The sequence below is a fragment of the Nyctereutes procyonoides genome, unplaced genomic scaffold (assembly GCF_905146905.1).
Source record: "Nyctereutes procyonoides isolate TBG_1078 unplaced genomic scaffold, NYPRO_anot_genome, whole genome shotgun sequence".
Classification (NCBI taxonomy): Eukaryota; Metazoa; Chordata; class Mammalia; order Carnivora; family Canidae; genus Nyctereutes; species Nyctereutes procyonoides.
In genome coordinates, this window is record NW_026575132.1 from 22,449,853 (window position 1) to 22,466,869 (window position 17,017).

The 17,017-nt window shown below is 37.8% G+C and overlaps 1 long non-coding RNA gene across 2 annotated transcripts in view; it reads right to left on the bottom strand.

Moving 5' to 3' along the window:
* LOC129522718 (uncharacterized) overlaps positions 1-17,017 on the bottom strand; it is an 81,815-nt gene that overhangs the window by 3,352 nt on the left and 61,446 nt on the right. The window contains exons 5-6 of one of the 2 annotated variants that reach the window (XR_008666961.1): positions 8,846-8,972; positions 8,125-8,165 (exon numbers count right to left, since the gene is read on the bottom strand). This is a non-coding gene — a long non-coding RNA (uncharacterized LOC129522718). The remainder of the gene's footprint in view (positions 1-8,124; positions 8,166-8,845; positions 8,973-17,017) is intronic. The other variant, XR_008666962.1, reaches the window with a different exon arrangement.

Consider the following 17,017-nt stretch of genomic DNA (forward strand, 5'->3'; position numbering starts at 1 on the left):
GTTAGTCCTATGGGATGCTCTTCCACATCCTGGGACCCAGCCTACCTCCATCATATACAATGTATGTATATTTACTATGTATAATTGCACACATACGTATGTAACATTTATACACATGCAAATATAATATGCACAAGTGTATATACTTTTATATTTACATATGACATATATACATATGCAATCAACCCTTATTATTGGTGATTTTGTGTTAACTAATTTGCCTACTCACTAAAATTATTAGTAACCCCCAAACCAATACTCAAGATGGTTTTGCAATCACTCACAGATGTCGTGCACAGAATAATGAAAAGTCTAAGTTGCCCAATGTGCACATTTTCATCTGAGGTCAAACAGGCAAATCTCTGCCTTCTTTTAGCTCTCACAACTGTAAATAAATATCCTTTTAATGTTCGAGTTAGTATCATATTTTTGTGCTTTTTGTTGATTTTTCTGTTTAAAATGCCCCCCACCCTCCCCAGCAGAGAGATAAAGTGCTGTCTTATGTTTCCAAGTTCAGGGAGGCTATGATATGCCTTGTGGAGAAAAAACATGTGTTAGGCATGAGTTGAGTTCAGGGTTAATGATTCTGATGTTATTGAATAAGGTGTCTTTAGAATAGAAACACACATGAAACAAGGTTATGTGTTGATCATTGAGGAAAATGTTGCCAGGAGTGGCTCCAGGAACCCAATCTTGTATTTCCTCTAGGACCAACGGTTCAGTACTTGCTAATTCAGTGTTTGCAGGAACTAACAGAACATAACCACTGTGATTTGTGAATAACAAGAGTCAACTCTAAGTACATATGCATAAATATATGTGTAGATCTATATAACTATCTTTTATTGGTTCTACTTCTCTGAAGAACCCTGGTTGATACACATGGCTACCATCACCAATTGTCCTCAGTGTTCCCAGGAAAAACTGGTAGAGGATGGAGGAAGCAAGAGAGAGAATGGGAAGCCAGGCACAGAAGCAATTTCAGAAGAAGTCCCCTCCCTCTGTCACTGGCTGTAGTCTCTCCATAGTACATAAATGCCCATGTACTTTTCACCCTGGTGGAATGCAGGGCCAAGCCTGCTGGAGTGAAGTAGCTTCAAGCTAGAGGATATAGAAGGAAGTGACCAATAGCTCTCAAGATGACACCAGAAAAAAGGGAATCACCCTCTGTCTTTGTAAACCTCACCCCTAGCACCTTGACAAGTGCCTGGTGTAAATGCTAAATAAATGCTGAACACATAAATGATCCATCCTGCTGCATCTCACTCAGATTCGCATGTATAAACAAGGCACAAAATTCACCATTCTCAGGACTACTTTTTCATGTTTCTCTAGATCACAGCTGTTGAAAATATTCGTGACAGGGTAAAGTTTTGAAAATATCTTCATGGCTACTTGACAGATAATTTCTTTTATAGAACTATATGATAAAATTAAAGTTTAGTCTTTTGCCAGAAAATTTTGACAGCTTATCCTAACAAGACAGGGAAGAAGCCATACATGATCAATACAACTTAGAGAAATACAAAATGTACACTGCCAAATCAGAAAACCCTTCCAATCTCTCTCTCACTCTCTCGGTCTTTCTTCTCCTTTCACATGTGTGCAGACGCACACACACACACGAAAAGTTACTATTTTTATAAAAAATTTTCTACACTCACCATGAAATTCAAATGTAAGTAGGTAAATAAATAAATATCAAGATATCAGGCCAATCTGATATTAAGTGCTATTAAGTGTAGTTTTCTATAAGGTGTCTACAAAGTAGAGAAAGAGATTTGTGTGTAAAATGCGATATATATAGGGATAGCATCTAGAGTGATACCTGCCTTTTGGAAGAGTCACAGAGCACAGAAGTCGTGCTGCTTCTTCAAATGCTGTGGATACATTTTGGGGCAGGCAATAAGAGCTAGGTTACTCCATCAGGCGGTGGAGCTGCTCAACTCTCAGGGATAAGTCCCTATCACCAATAGAATCTGATCCTAACTCCTTAGCATAGCAGGTAAGATCTTTCACCAGTGGTCCCCAACCTGTGTCTCCAGGTATGTTTCCTGTCCCTCTCCCACTCAATAGAGCTCACAATGGGGCCACCCAAATTATTCATGCTTCCTCCAGGGGAATGTGCCATGCTCCGGCATGCCTGTGTATCTTTCTCCTTCTTGTTTCTTCTGCCAGGCATATCCTTGCCCTTATGGCAAACTCTTACTCATTCTTCAGAAACCACCTCAAATAAGCTGTGAAGCAACCCCTGATCCTCTTACTTCCAAGTAAGTAAGTCAAGTTTACCTCTGTGCTCCCACAGTTCCTTGCATATCCCACCTGGTGGAACTTTTATCATATTGCATTTTAACTATATGGTGTCTGAGTTCTCTAAGGACTATATCTTATTTATCTTTGTTTCTTTTTGCACTGCACAGGACAAGTTTTCAACAAATTAATCATGGATAACTACTATTTTAGTAACAGTGATGATATGAAATCTTTGGACAACTGTAGATAGTAGGTGGATTATTTGTTATTTTAAGGATACTTAAGAGCACAATCGTGCAAATAAATAAAAATCAATGGCAATCAATCAATCAATCAAAAAAGTCTCGTCTAGGAGGAAATTAGCACTAACGGGTAAACTCCAAAAAGAGTGGAGAATGAGGGTGCCTGGGTGGCTCAGTCACTTAAGTGTCTGCCTTTGGCTCAGGTCATGATCCTGGAATCCTGGGATTAAGCCCCACATTAAGCCCCACATCGAGCCCCACGCTCAGTGAGGAGTATGCTTCTCATTCTGCCCCTCACCCTGCGCATGCACTCTCTCTCTCTCAAAAAAAAATAAAACCTTAAAAAAAAGAATGGAGAATGATATAATAAAAATATTGATGTAGGTACTTAAATATATTAAAAGTTTTGTCAAAATGGAAATTTGGAATGAAGGTATAACCTGAAACTTCGACAAGAAATTATTTCCCAATCAGAAAGGGAGACAGAACATAAAGACTTCTAACTCTGGGAAATGAACTAGGGGTGGTGGAAGGGGAGGAGGGCGGGGGGTGGGGGTGAATGGGTGACGGGCACGGAGGGGGACACTTGACGGGATGAGCACTGGGTGTTATTCTGTATGTTGGTAAATTGAACACCAATAAAAATTAATTTATTAAAAAAAAAAAGAAGAAATTATTTCCCAGGGGATCCCTGGGAGGTGCAGCGGTTTGGCGCCTGCCTTTGGCCCAGGGTGCGATCCTGGAGACCCGGGATCGAATCCCACATCGGGCTCCCGGTGCATGGAGCCTGCTTCTCCCCTGCCTGTGTCTCTGCCTCTCTCTCTCTCTCTCTCTCTCTCTCTGTGTGACTATCATAAATAAATAAAAATTCAAAAAAAATATATATATAAAAGAAATTATTTCCCAGAATTGAGCAGATGCTAGAGGGTGAGGCCAGTACCCGGAAATGGAAAGAAGCATAACCTGACCTAGATCCTATCTGGAGAAAACTGTGTGAGGATAGGAGAGGATTCTAGTCAAATGGTCAGTGCCTGGGAACTTCAACATGAGATTAAGGGTAGGTGTTCCAGTAGACAGAAGCCTGGAAATGGGTAGTGTAGAGCAGGCAATACTCAGAAGTTAGCCAGGCAAGTGGCTGATAGACATCAGGAATCTCTAGAAACAGGGCCCCAGGCCTGAGTCTACAAGGCAAGAGGAGGATTCTAGGTCCTTATAAAGGCTGACAATGCAGTCCTAGTGAGGCGGGAATACCAAGCATGCTATCAAAACAGAAACTGTGGCAAAAAGTAAGGAGACAAGAATATAAACTCTGGAATTAGGATACATGATGGAAGTTTTATCGAAGCACAAGCCTCAATATGTTTACCTACTCAGGGCACATTGCCAACTTAGAAATGGCAGCCATGTTAGCGAGATGCTTTATTATTGGAGCTCGTCACCAGGGGCTTCTACTAGGGCTCCCCCAACCAAAAATAAGATTGGTCCCACAGCTGGACTAAACATGCTTTGGAGAATCGGAAATTTAGGTGAAGGAAAAGAGAAGAGGCAGGGAGCCAAAAAGGTCAGCATAGATTTCAAAGGAAGGTGATAAGGGCACTTGCAGGGAAGGCTGGTTGATTTCTTCATCATGCTAATGAATATTTAAAATATGCAAATATCAGCAAATATGATGTGTGATGAAAGGAAGGAAGGAGGTCGAATCTGCCAGATGAAGTCAAGAGCTTGAAGAGCAAAGAGGCTTTGAGTTGTTGAAAAATGGGAAGGAGAAAGAAGTGCTTCAAAGAAAAGATGAGTTGATTCATAGTTAAGCAGCTCTGAAATGTTACATCAAGGACTCTAGAAAAGAGAAGAGGAGGTGAGAAAAAATCAAGGGCCGAATTTACAGAAAAGGACCCTAGGACAAACCAGAACAGCTTATTTTGACATTTTATGCCCCAGTAGACAATTTGATCCCATATAAGTTACGTTAAGCAGGATTATATAAATGTAATCAATTTTCATCACAAAAATATTTTCTGGAGCTTATGCCATTAAGCCAAGTTGATTCTTTCATAAATTTTCTATACAGGGTAGTTAATTTTTTTTTCATTTTTATCTTTAATGTAACTGAAATTACTTTCATTGAAATTGATTTTTTTCCAACTTAAATATTATTCTCAAGCTATGATTATTCTATTGGATTTCTTGAAAACATCATATTTTCCTAATTATAGCTTCTGCTATTATGATTTTTATTTAGAAGCTCTTCTAACAAACTCAATTTCCCCAGGTCAAATTTGACATGTCTAAATTTTGTTAAGATTCTGATATCAGATTTTATTCTGATATCAGATTTTAGTGATTCATAAACATTATTACATGAAGTTTTAGCTCTTTGAGTTTTATTTTATGATGACTACTTACACTAACTCTAATTTTGTGTAATCTTTCCCAATATGCTTCTTCCAAAGAATTTTAATCTTTTAACTATTTTTATAATGTATAGCTTTTATCATTTTTAGTCTTATTTTGGGATATTTTGGCCAAAAATATTTATTACAATATTTACAAAACGGAGTACTCTGTAGAAACTAACAAAAAAGAACAAGGTCTCTACAAACTGCTACTATTGTGAAAGAGAAAAAAATATATATATATGCATATATGCTTTTGCATAAGAAAAAAGAAATACTCATTATATACATAAACATACACATATTTATACTAATTTTGGAAAAAGAAACACAGGGTCAATAAACCAGAAACTAATGGCAAAGACTATTTATATGAATGGGTAAACAGGAGTGAGACTTCTCTGAGTGTATGCATTTTTATATACTTTTCAGTTTTGAAACATATCTATGTATTGCCTATTCAAAACCTAAAATAAAAAGAGACTGAAAAAAAATCAATGCCCATAATAAATCTAAACAGTAACAAATGAATCTAACAAATAATCACTCACAAAAATATTCATTAGTTTGTATTTAATTACAAGGTTATTTATTAGAAAATTAGGAGTCATTTTTTTTTCAGATGGTCTACTAATATTTGGTGAATTCAGTTCTCTTGCATGCATCTATTCACGTTGTGGGGCTAGATGCTAATTATTCATTGCTATTAGTAGAAAAGCAGAAGGGAGAGTGTAAAATGTAAAAGTCCTTTAGCAACAGATAGTTGACCTCAGCAAATGTCTCCAAAAAGCATCTATGTTCTCATAAGGAGGAGAACGACCAGCCCAAGATTTCCCCCAAACGGAATAAGTAAAATGGCAGGGTGGTGGGGTTGGTGATCACTTGGTACCCAACCGGGAAAAATCTCTGAGGTTTGAAGGATATATCAACTTTGATCTTAGGCATAGCCAATGAAATTAATTAGCAGCAAAAAGGAGCAATGTTATGAAACTATAATACAGACAAAAAAGTAAAGTCATTTTTAGTTTCAAGAATAAGATGGGGAAAAAGACAACACTCTGACCTCAATAGCAAAGACCTATGGCACCCTGTGTGGCTCAGTGGTTTAGTGCGTCTTCAGCCCAGAGCATGATCCTGGAGAACCAGGATTGAGTCCCACGTGGGGCTCCCTGCATGGAGCCTGCTTCTCCCTCTGCCTGTGTCTCTGCCTCTCTCTCTCTCTCTCTCTATCTCATGAATAAATAAAATCTTTAAAAATAAATAGCAAAGACCTTACGAAGGGGTCTCCTGAGGACTTGGGGGAAGGAGTCACAGTGGCTAGAAGGGACTTCTGGGGTTTTGTGTCTAGTCCAGGCTGTACAATCTTCTTATGAAAGAAGACAAGTACACTTGGTCTCATAAAACCTCAAATGACTTGGTATGGAGGGAAATCACAGTGAAGGAACAAGGTGGGACTGCTCATCTCTGGATGGTCTCTGAGAGAGAAATGCCCTGTTTCTCACCAAGCGCTATCTGTGAAAGATTAACCCTGCCAAGAGGGGCCTGGCCCGTTGGCTAAAGGGAGTTACCAGGTGAGAATTAGGTAAGAAGAAAGGTAGATTCTCTTACAAGAAGATCCCCAAATTTTGTGCAAGATCTAGGTTTCAAAGATCCTCTACACAGCCCCATTTCTTACATATTAGCCTTTATTTTAGCTTCATCTCTAAATGCAAAGTTGAGTGCAAATTTCCACATTTTAGGCATTTATTGCAGGACTTTTGACTACTATCAACATTTTCATGCAATGGCCCCCTCTTGAACTTCACAGGTATTGATTTTAAATTTATTCCATAATAAAGCTCCTACCTGTAGAGGAACAACTATATTATCATTTCAGTTTTAATCAGAGAATTGTGTAAATAGTGCCTGGCTTGCACTGGAACATGGATTTCTGCTTTCTTCTAAAGTTTCAAACTACAAAATAGCCACACTCTCTGGATCCTTTGTAATGGTTTCATCCATTGTGGCCACTTCTCCCTACAGCCTTTCACATTCACAAGCTGGTTTTTGTTTTTGTTTTTAACACAATACTGGTGATTGGCTGTCTAGCAGGCAAAGTTATGTTCATGCTGTAAACGTTAATTTAGAAGTTCAGACAGGGCCTGTACATGCCAAATTGCTGGAATAAAAAAAGTACTGAGCAGTCTAAAATGTCTCAGTATCTTTAATTAGCCTGCAGACATATTTCACTGAACAGTTTATTATATATAACTGGATGCTCCACTCTTGTTCAAATTCTTGCCTTTAATACCAGATACTTTAGGGATAGTTAACAAATCACATATTGAAAAAAATGACTTCATGTGCCAGTCATTTTACCTTCTACCTCTTTAAGTAAAGAATTAAAACAATTATATTTAACCCTTAGGCAAACAATAAAATGCATTAAAGACTATGGAGCAATATGTGCAATCAAGCTCAACTATTATATTTTACATATAATTAGTACAGGACTTCAACAAAAATACCATGAGCCAAAATGTAGTAAAAAATCAGAAAGAGAGAGATGTGGAGAGATAATTTGGTTCTGGAAGATTTCACAATCAGCTTGGTTGATCCAAAATGAAATATTCTTTATATTCTAACTTCTAAAATTCTACTCCTACCATCTTAAAAAGAAAGTGATTAACAACAGCATAATTAACAATACTTTGTGGGTTATCTAGACTTCTTTGGCCTTTCTTTTTAAAGCCTACTGCCAGCCTTTTATTGATATATGACTATTTGCTAACTTCCACTGAAAGTGATTTAAAATCCATATCATGGAGAAGAGCCAAAGAGAAGAGTAAGATTAATGTGAGCCGGCACCTTCCCCACGCAGATGCTCCCTGCCTCCTACAGAGTCAAGAGGAAGAGAGATGTGTGGGTGGCCTGGAGCCAGCAAAGAGGTACACAGAAGCACAGGTATAAAGAAAAAAGCAGGTAGCCACCCAGAACTGAGCAAGAAATGCTGCAGTGATGGGCAGTGTGAGGAAAGTCTCTTCAAGTGCAAACAGTAAGGGCATTCATACAGTATTTGATGGAAGAGGGCTCAGAAGTCATCACTGTGAAAAATTATGCAGTGATGTTAACCCACAGGTTTGGTTGTATATTAGAAATCACATCAGAAAGAAAAAGTATTGTGAGAGGTATTTCATATTCTCATCAACGTTCTAAACATCAGAATTTTTTTTTTTTGATGACAAGTATAAACTAACCTGAATAGGTGCTCTAGAGAAATTCTTTGATGCTTTAAGCTCTGCAGCAGTCCCCAAGGCAAAAAAAAAAAAAAAAAAAATTATTACTCTTGCCCCAAATTTTTTACAAATGCAAACATTTCACCACATGCTCTATGGCCATGTCTTCTTGCCCACTGGGTAGATAGATGTGAGTGTGAGAAAATTCTGAAATGAGACCAATAACTAGCATGAGCATAAGGGATCCATCATAGTGTTTTATGGGTGTAAGTTTCTTTTTACTTTGAGAATCCATTTTTAAGAAAGTAACCAGCAAATAACACTTTGAGTATAAATGGCCAATCTGGTCTATGCTTTTTAACTCTTCTCAACCTTTTTCTACCCTACAGTCTTGCCTCCAGATGCCACGTACAGAGTGTGTCTGTGCTCCAGGCAGAGAGAGAGTCCGTCTGTCAGCAAACCTGTCAACATCACCTCCAAGTAAGAGAGCACACCCAGCATGAAGACTGATAAACCCCTATGGGAACCCTAGATCTTGTTTTACCATGAGTTTATATTCATGCCTTATACAACCAAAACAACAAACTGCCTTGTTTCAAAGTCTGGATTCCTGGATGTGGGTGTCACTGTATAATCTTATCTACGACTCCTCTTTGACTAGTTTATTGAGAAGAAACTGTTCCTCCCTCCTATTGTAATAATGAATTTTTACTCAAGGTTTCAGCTGACTTGTTACCCTTACCTTATGTTTGTGCTTCTGTTCTCTTCTCCTCTTCATCAAACGTTGGCCTGAGGCAGAGTCTAGAAGGTGGAAGCTCTCAGACAAATCAATAGACTGGTTAAAGGCCATCTCCGGCTTTGAAGTTTACCTAGGAAAAGAATGGCATCCTTTATTGTTTCTGATTCCCTGAAGACCAAAATACTTGGAGCTGAAGAGGGAAAAAATGCAGTGAAAGAGAAGTAAAGGGCCAGAGTACACAAAGTAACTCTGGAACTTGGGGCTTGATTCAAGCCCTAGATCAGCAATTAATTAGTCCAGTACTCTTTGACAAAGTCTATGAACACAATAAAATGTTTCCTTAGATCATTAAGTTTTGGGATAGTTTGTTATACAGTAATAGTAAGCAGAACACCTTCCAAACCACTACAGGTATTATTCAAGATATATTCAAGTTAAAAAATAAAAAAAAAAAAAAGATATATTCAAGTTCATGGAAAAGTTGGAATAGTACAACTGAGAGCAAGCAACCCGTGAGAACTGTGAGGGTACACACCGGCTGAAAATAGCCCAGCCCACCACACTTTCATCCCAACTTTCATCATCCTGGAGTTGATAATCATTTCCTTGTTTTGTTTTGTTTTTTTTTTTTTAAGAGTGGCCTTACAAACCTTAAAGACATCCTTTAACAATTTGGCTTCTTTTTGTCGGTTTAAACTTTATATAAATGGAATCATACTATGCATTCTCTGTGCCTTACTTCTTTTGCTCAATATTAGCCTTATTGAAGTAGCTTGCTTTTTAAAAAGTCAGATAAGCTTCTCAAAGCAGAATGGTATAGAAAAACTGAGTCCAACTGAGGCCCGCAGAGTCTACATGATGGGTAAAATTTCGCAGTTTTTTTCCTTCTGAAGATTCTTTCATGCCTTCCTTTATTCTAGCCTGCCTTCATCCATTCAATACACATTTACTCAGTGCCTAACTTGAGCCATGCTCTCTGATCAAGACTTTGGAGAGACAACCAGATTAATATAAAGTTATGTGCCTTCAGGTGCTTATATTTTAGTAGAGGGAGATAGATAATAATCAGACAAACTGATTTATAGATGATGGAGTGTAAGTGGAAAAGAGGAAGAGGGGGAGAAAAAGGAGGATAAAAGAAAAGGAAGGAAAAGGAAAAATCAGAATAAGAGTTTATGCTTATAGAGAGTGACAGAAAGGGAGATTGTCCTTCTCATTCCCAGCCATGGTTCACCTTTTAGATCCCCCTGGCAATCATCTAACAATTGCCTTTTCAATCTCAATTCTCCACACATGGGATCCCAAACTCTTTCATCTCAAAGCTTCACTCCTCTCTCATTAGGAAAAGAAACTTCCTCTCCTTCTTGAACTTTGCCAGCATTGGAGCCTTGATATTCAACCAAGTACTAAAGCAGTCTTTCCTTTCTTAAGAATTTCCAGGCTCTAAGGAAGGGTAAGTGTGTTCTGCTTCCTTGTGGTAGGAAGATGTTGAACCATCAAAGGCCACAGTTGGGTTCCTCCCTAGTCACTCCAAGGCAAACACATCTCACTAAAGCAAACATTAATTTTCTTCTAAAAACAACACAGTTTAGTCTCCTATGAGGAAATCATGTTTCTCTTTGTAACATGGTTTTGACTGCCCTGCTTGTAAAATAACACCCCAGGACTCATGATAAGAAGCATGTGACTTACTTCCTGGAGCCGTTTGAATTCCAAACTTCCTTGAGAACCGATGGAAAAATCTCCAAGTATTTTCAGATAGCCCCTGGGAAAAGAGGTCTCAATTTATCTCCCCACAACCTTACGTGAAAAACATGGACATAATTCCAAATGCAAAAGAGATGAAAGGATTTTTTTTTAATTAGGGGGACAGGAATCACCACAGCTTAACTTTGGGATGAATCTTAGAACAATGACAAGATGTGATATTAATAATAGTACTAACAACAACAATAATAGTAAAGGAGTAGTCAGAAAATGACTTCAGGTTTCTAGATAAGAAGCAATGAGCTCTGAACTGAAGTAGTGAGAATTCAGTAGGAAAAGTCAGAGACTGATTCAAGGCATGGTACATGAAGAAGTTGCAGAGCTTGGCAACAAATAAAATAGTACGGCACTGAGAGATGCCAATTTTTCAGGTTTGGGGACCATATGAAAAAGAATGAGGGGCAAAGAAAGAAGAGGAGGATCAGGGAGGGCCAGGGTGGTGGAACAAGACAGGAGAAGAAAGTCAGCTATGAATATGTGAAGTCTCGGATGCTCATACACATCCTATACTGTGTCAAAGTTCCTCAACCCTTGAGTAAAGAAAGACTTCTCAGAAGCAATTTGGAAAGAAGTTAAAAATATGGGCCCTGGAATTAGGCAGATGTTGGTTTCAATCTTGCCTCCACTCCTCGGGTTGGTGCCTTTTGGCAAGCTACTTTCTCCACTCAGCACCTTCATCCATAAAATGGAGTTAACAGTGCCTCTCCCATAGGGTTAGGTGGGAGGATTGAATGAGAAAATTTAAGTAGACCACTTTTAATATTTCTTGGCATATAGTAAATGGTGTATGTACAAATTATAAACCTTACTCTTTGTTCACTGCTTTATTCAGCCTTACTTAAATAAGAACCCATATAAAAAGTCTAGATTATCCTTATGTAACACAGGATCACTTCCTCTTTGTTCTCAAAATTGTATTCAAGCTTCATGGTCAGTGACAGTTGGTGAGCTCTTTCCTGTAGTGATGAGACACAGTGTTTGACAAAACTCTTTACCCATAGAGGTCAGGAGAATTTCGTAACATTCTGCATGTAATCATGATGAGAATTATGTGTCAATTCATCACACTTTTATATCCTAAACCCTACTCGAGGTGATTTCAGTTGAACATGTGCTTATCAAAGTGATGATCTGGCATGTGTGAATAAGGAGTCCCCTCCTGGGTGGGTGCACCATAGCAAATCAATGTATTGTGTGGAGGTGTAAACAAACAAGGTCTATTAGAACCAGTGAGATAGTCCCAAACCTTATGAATTAATGTAATCTCCAGATGTTTGCTCTTGTGCTATTAGAAATAAAATGTCTACTTCAGAACACAGTATTTTTTTTAAAAGATTTTCTTTTTTTTTTTTAATTTTTATTTATTTATGATAGTCACACACAGAGAGAGAGAGAGAGAGGGGCAGAGACACAGGCTGAGGGAGAAGCAGGCTCCATGCACCGGGAGCCCGACGTGGGATTCAATCCCGGGTCTCCAGGATCACGCCCTGGGCCAAAGGCAGGCACCAAACCACTGCGCCACCCAGGGATCCCCAGAACACAGTATTAATTCCTTAAAGTTTAAATGCCCCATGAGATCCTTAAAATTACATGCATTACTGGGCAACTGTCACATAGTTTACAAAGATTTTAAAGAAGAGCATTCATTCATTCAACATCTGTTGAGTGCGGACTCCATGGAAGAGAGGAAACAGACTTAGGGGAATTTGACAAATCTCACTTTGAAATTTGGCTCTGCTACTTCCCAGGTAGATTCCTTTATTTCTCTGATTCCAGTTCTCCCCTTTACAATGGATATAATAAATCCACCTTGTAAAGCTAGTGTAGGCATCAAATACTGTAATGTGTTTCAAGTGCCTAGAGCCATGCCTACATTAAACAGAATTTATTAATTGATATTTTGATATTATTAATGTAATTGCTGGCCATTAAATAAATGTTCAATAAATGGAAATTGCAGCTACCATTTTTACATATGTTAAGTACTATAGTGCATAAGAAACAAGTACACTGTCCCTGCCCTGGCTCAAATCTTAGAGAGAAATGCATAAGCCTCTCCAAAGGTAATATAAGGTTGGTCCCAAATACTGAAAATTAAGAAATTCAAGTAGAGTACATTTCACAGACTTTACTCTAAAACATAAGAACTTCCTGAGACTGAGCTTGCTCTGGAATTCAAATTATGTTTAAGAAATGCAGGTCTATCAAAGAATGATTGATTTATAAATTCCAAATTGGAAATCATTTCAGCCTTCAACAAATAACTACCCACAAAGGATTTCCTAGCTAAGATCTTGCTGAATAAGATCTTATTCACCTTATTTGCCTGTGGCTTAGACAAGGAGAAGGTCTGCTTGTATTATAATGTCTACTGCTGGGCTCATGATAACTCAATCTCTCTTCCAAAAGAAACACTTCTGTGTTTTAGCCATTTCACTTTTATCTTCCTGCATGTTTAACCCTGCAGTAGTGTAAATGTAACTTTACAAGTCCTGTACACATGTAACAAAGTCATAAAAGTTTGAGGCATTGCTTTTTTATATATTACAAGCCCAACATTTAATTAGATGTGCAATATAATACTAAGTAAATACTACATATTAATTCTTATCTTTACCATTAAGCCCCTTTCTAATGGAAAAAAGTGAAAATATTCACAAAAAACTGTAATATAGCTCATGTTCCATTCTTACTATGTATAAAGAGGCAAAGTAATAACTCACAGTGTTATTATCTTGATGCCTTGTCATTCCTCTTTGAAAACATCTGATGGGGATCCCTGGGTGGCGCAGTGGTTTGGCGCCTGCCTTTGGCCCAGGGCGCGATCCTGGAGACCCAGGATCGAATCCCACGTCGGGCTCCTGGTGCATGGAGCCTGCTTCTCCCTCTGCCTGTGTCTCTGCATCTCTCTCTCTCTCTCTCTCTCTCTCTCTCTGTGACTATCATAAATAAATAAAAATTAAAAAAAAAAGAAAACATCTGATGGTAGCTCCAGTGTAAATTCACTGAATCTATTTTCTGAAAGTATATGTTATAAATAACTAATAAGTAATGGCTATTTGCTCCATCTCAAAAAGAACTGGGAAGTGTTTTGTCATTACCAACCACCTCTATTACAGCAAGAGGAAGACTTTAATTCTAGGAGTGCTCTATATTCATCTCATCTATTAATTGCCAGATATGTGTCAAGGACTACTCTAGGAGCTAGAGGTTAAAACAGATGAATGATATTTGATTATCCAATGGCTTCTGCAGTGTGTAAGGAGACAGACATGCTCATAGGTAATTCTAATACAAGGCTAACTGTGTCCTCCAAGTCCATGTGGATTAATGTTCACTTGAAATAAATCCATGTGTTTCAGATAACATCGATTGTAGCTGTTACTGGTCTATAAGATAATGAAACAGAGCGGTCTCCCCATTTTTACATAGGTTGGGACATTTTAGAAATGAAGATTCATTTACATTTTTTACATTTTTAGTAATTCAAACTGAAGTATCTATTCTCTCTTTAGACTTTTTTATACTATCAAGTATTCCACCATTCACCCCACTACTGCCAGAAAGAAGGAAAAATGAAATTATAGCTACCTAACTTAACATTAAGTTTCCTCAAAAAGGCTTTTAAGATGCTTTATAGCATCATTGGGTTGAATGCTAAATTTTTGTCATTATACTTTGAGTACCCGAGGAAAATGTGTAAACCAAGACAAGGAGAATGGAAAAGATCAGGAGGGATTAAAGATGCATTGGGGAGTTAGAAAATCTTGTGGTATTCCTGTTTCAGACACTGGTTTGCTATGTGATGCTGGATCCTTTGGCTTCTGTGCCTCTGTTGTAAAATGACGAAGGAGGGCGGCTCTTCATCTTCTGAAATTCCATGATTTCAAGGATCTTAAATGAGAGAAAAGTAAGGCCTTTCCTCCCACCCTAAGACTCTCTTCAGTTCCTGTGAGGAAAATTGTGCCCCAAGTGGATGATAGAAAGTGACAGACACTGTGCCAGGAATAACTGACTTATTTTTTTTTCTTTTTTAGAACAACTGACTTATTGATGATTTTCTTAAATCACTTCTCAAGTGGGAAAAATAAAGGAAAAATAGCTTCTGGATATTAGCAGCTGGATATTGTTAACAAATAACTACTTAATTGTATCTCTCAGAATTGAAAACAAAAGATTCCAGCAGAGTAGGAATAATAGTGCCCAGAAGAAAGTCTCCCTCATAATCCTTTATTAAAGTCAGGACATCCGGGAGTACAATCTGGAATCGAAAGCCTCTAATGATGGTAAGTTTTAGGCTACTGTAACCACTTATTCAAACACTAATCTAGTTGCCGCTGTAAAGGTATTCTGCAGATGTGGTTAACATCTACACTCAGTTGATTCTTCTCAATAATAAGGGTGGGCCTCATCTAATCAATTGAAGGGCCTTAAGAGCAAAACTGAGGTTTCTCTGAGAAACAAAAAATTTTGCCTGTCCTCTGCAGTGTTAGCTGCTGCCCAAGAGGTTCTAGCCTGTTAGGTCTGTCCTTAGATATCAGACTTATCTAGCCAGACCCCACAACTATGGAAGCCAATTCCTTGAAATCCATCTGTGTGTGTGTGTGTGTGTGTGTGTGTGTGTGTATATATATATATATATATATATATAATTTCTAACATATTAATAATGTATATTATATAATACATAATATATAAAATATATGCTACATGTTTTCTCTCTTTAATGTGTTTCATATATATATAATATATATATAGTGTGTGTATATATCTTACCTGTTCTATTTCTCTAGTAATATTCTGATTCATATATGTATGAATATATACCTCTGGTAAATATAATACATATATACACACATATACATACACGTAATATTTTATATAGACCATATATAATGCACAGGTATGCATATGTACATGTATACATATGTATGTGTATTTGAACACATATGAAAGTATATTACTCGTGGAAACATTTTTCAACATTGATCTTGTGAGATAAAACTGTCAACTTAAAACAAAAGCCAACATACATAGAGTAATTAATAAGTGTCAAGCTTATTTTACACAAATTGATTTATGTAATGCTCATTTCAACTCTAAGAAAATGGTATGCCTGCCATCCTGTTTTACAGTTAGGGAAAAGCCAGAAAGAAATTAGATGACTCACTACATGAGTAGTAAGAGGTAGCATCATGATTCAAACTCAAGGAGTAAAAAAACAAACAAACAAACAAACAAAAAAAACTCAAGGAGTATGGCTATAGAATCAGAACTCTTACCCATACTGCTATGCTGCCTCTCGGAACCAGTCCTGAATTTCTCCCAAAGATTAGAAAATGGCACTGTAGCATTAAGAAGTCTAAAACAGCCATTTTCGGATTTTGATCTGGTTGTTGGAACCAAATTCAGCTAGATCTCTGATCTCTCTAGTTAACTCCAAACTTATCAAACAGTGATCCACAGTCTCTGATAGGAACAGGGATGCACAAAGCAGATGAGAAGATTCCTCAGCCACTATGAGTGGGTATACGTCAGAAGCTACTGCTGATAAAAGCAAGTCTGTTTATCTACTCATGGTTTTTGTTAATATTAGCTACCAAGTCAGGAGCAGCTATGGTTTAGGGATGTTGAAGTGTTAGACTGGCCTTTGGAAAAGCAATGTAACCGTTACTATGTTTGAAGATACTACATTACTTAATAGGTTTAGGGATTTTTTATTTTTCCAAAGCTTCCTCACAGAAGTTGAAGGAAGTTAACTGTCATAATTGAGTATCATTTTATGAAACGTATAGCCAAGAGGTCAGGTGTGGTTGTGGTCTCCTTGTCAACTAAAATCCAGGTGACATTGGTTGGGCCCCAGTTTACATCTCATAGACAGTCCAGTGTTCTCCTCCAAGACCTCCCAGACAGTCTCTGTTCTGAGGATCACCCAAGTCTTAGAACTCCAGTTTCTACTTAATTGGATTAGTACACAGGCGGTCACACTATTCTGCCCATGCTCTCCTGTTTCCTTAACACATCACCTCAAACAAGTACTTCAATCCTCTACCACAATTTTCATATGACTTCGTGGGTGCTACTTGTCCTCTCTGTCACAAAAAATTGCCTATGACTTGGAAATGAGCAACAGATAATACTGAGATTACGGTGTGTCCTTTCAGTGAAGGCCTGGGCATGGTCTAGTGGACCCTCTAGAGATTATCTGATTTTATCCAGGTGTGCACCTCTGATTATCTTTCTATTAACTAGGCTGTTTTACAACTCCTTTAGGGTTGTAAAAAACTGAGAGTAATGCAAATAATTCCTGTCCAAAGCAGTGGGAATTAATTACGCCGAGTAAAGATACAATTCATTTCTGCTTTATAGAAAAGATCCATCCCAAACATAAAGTGTTACTGCTTTGTA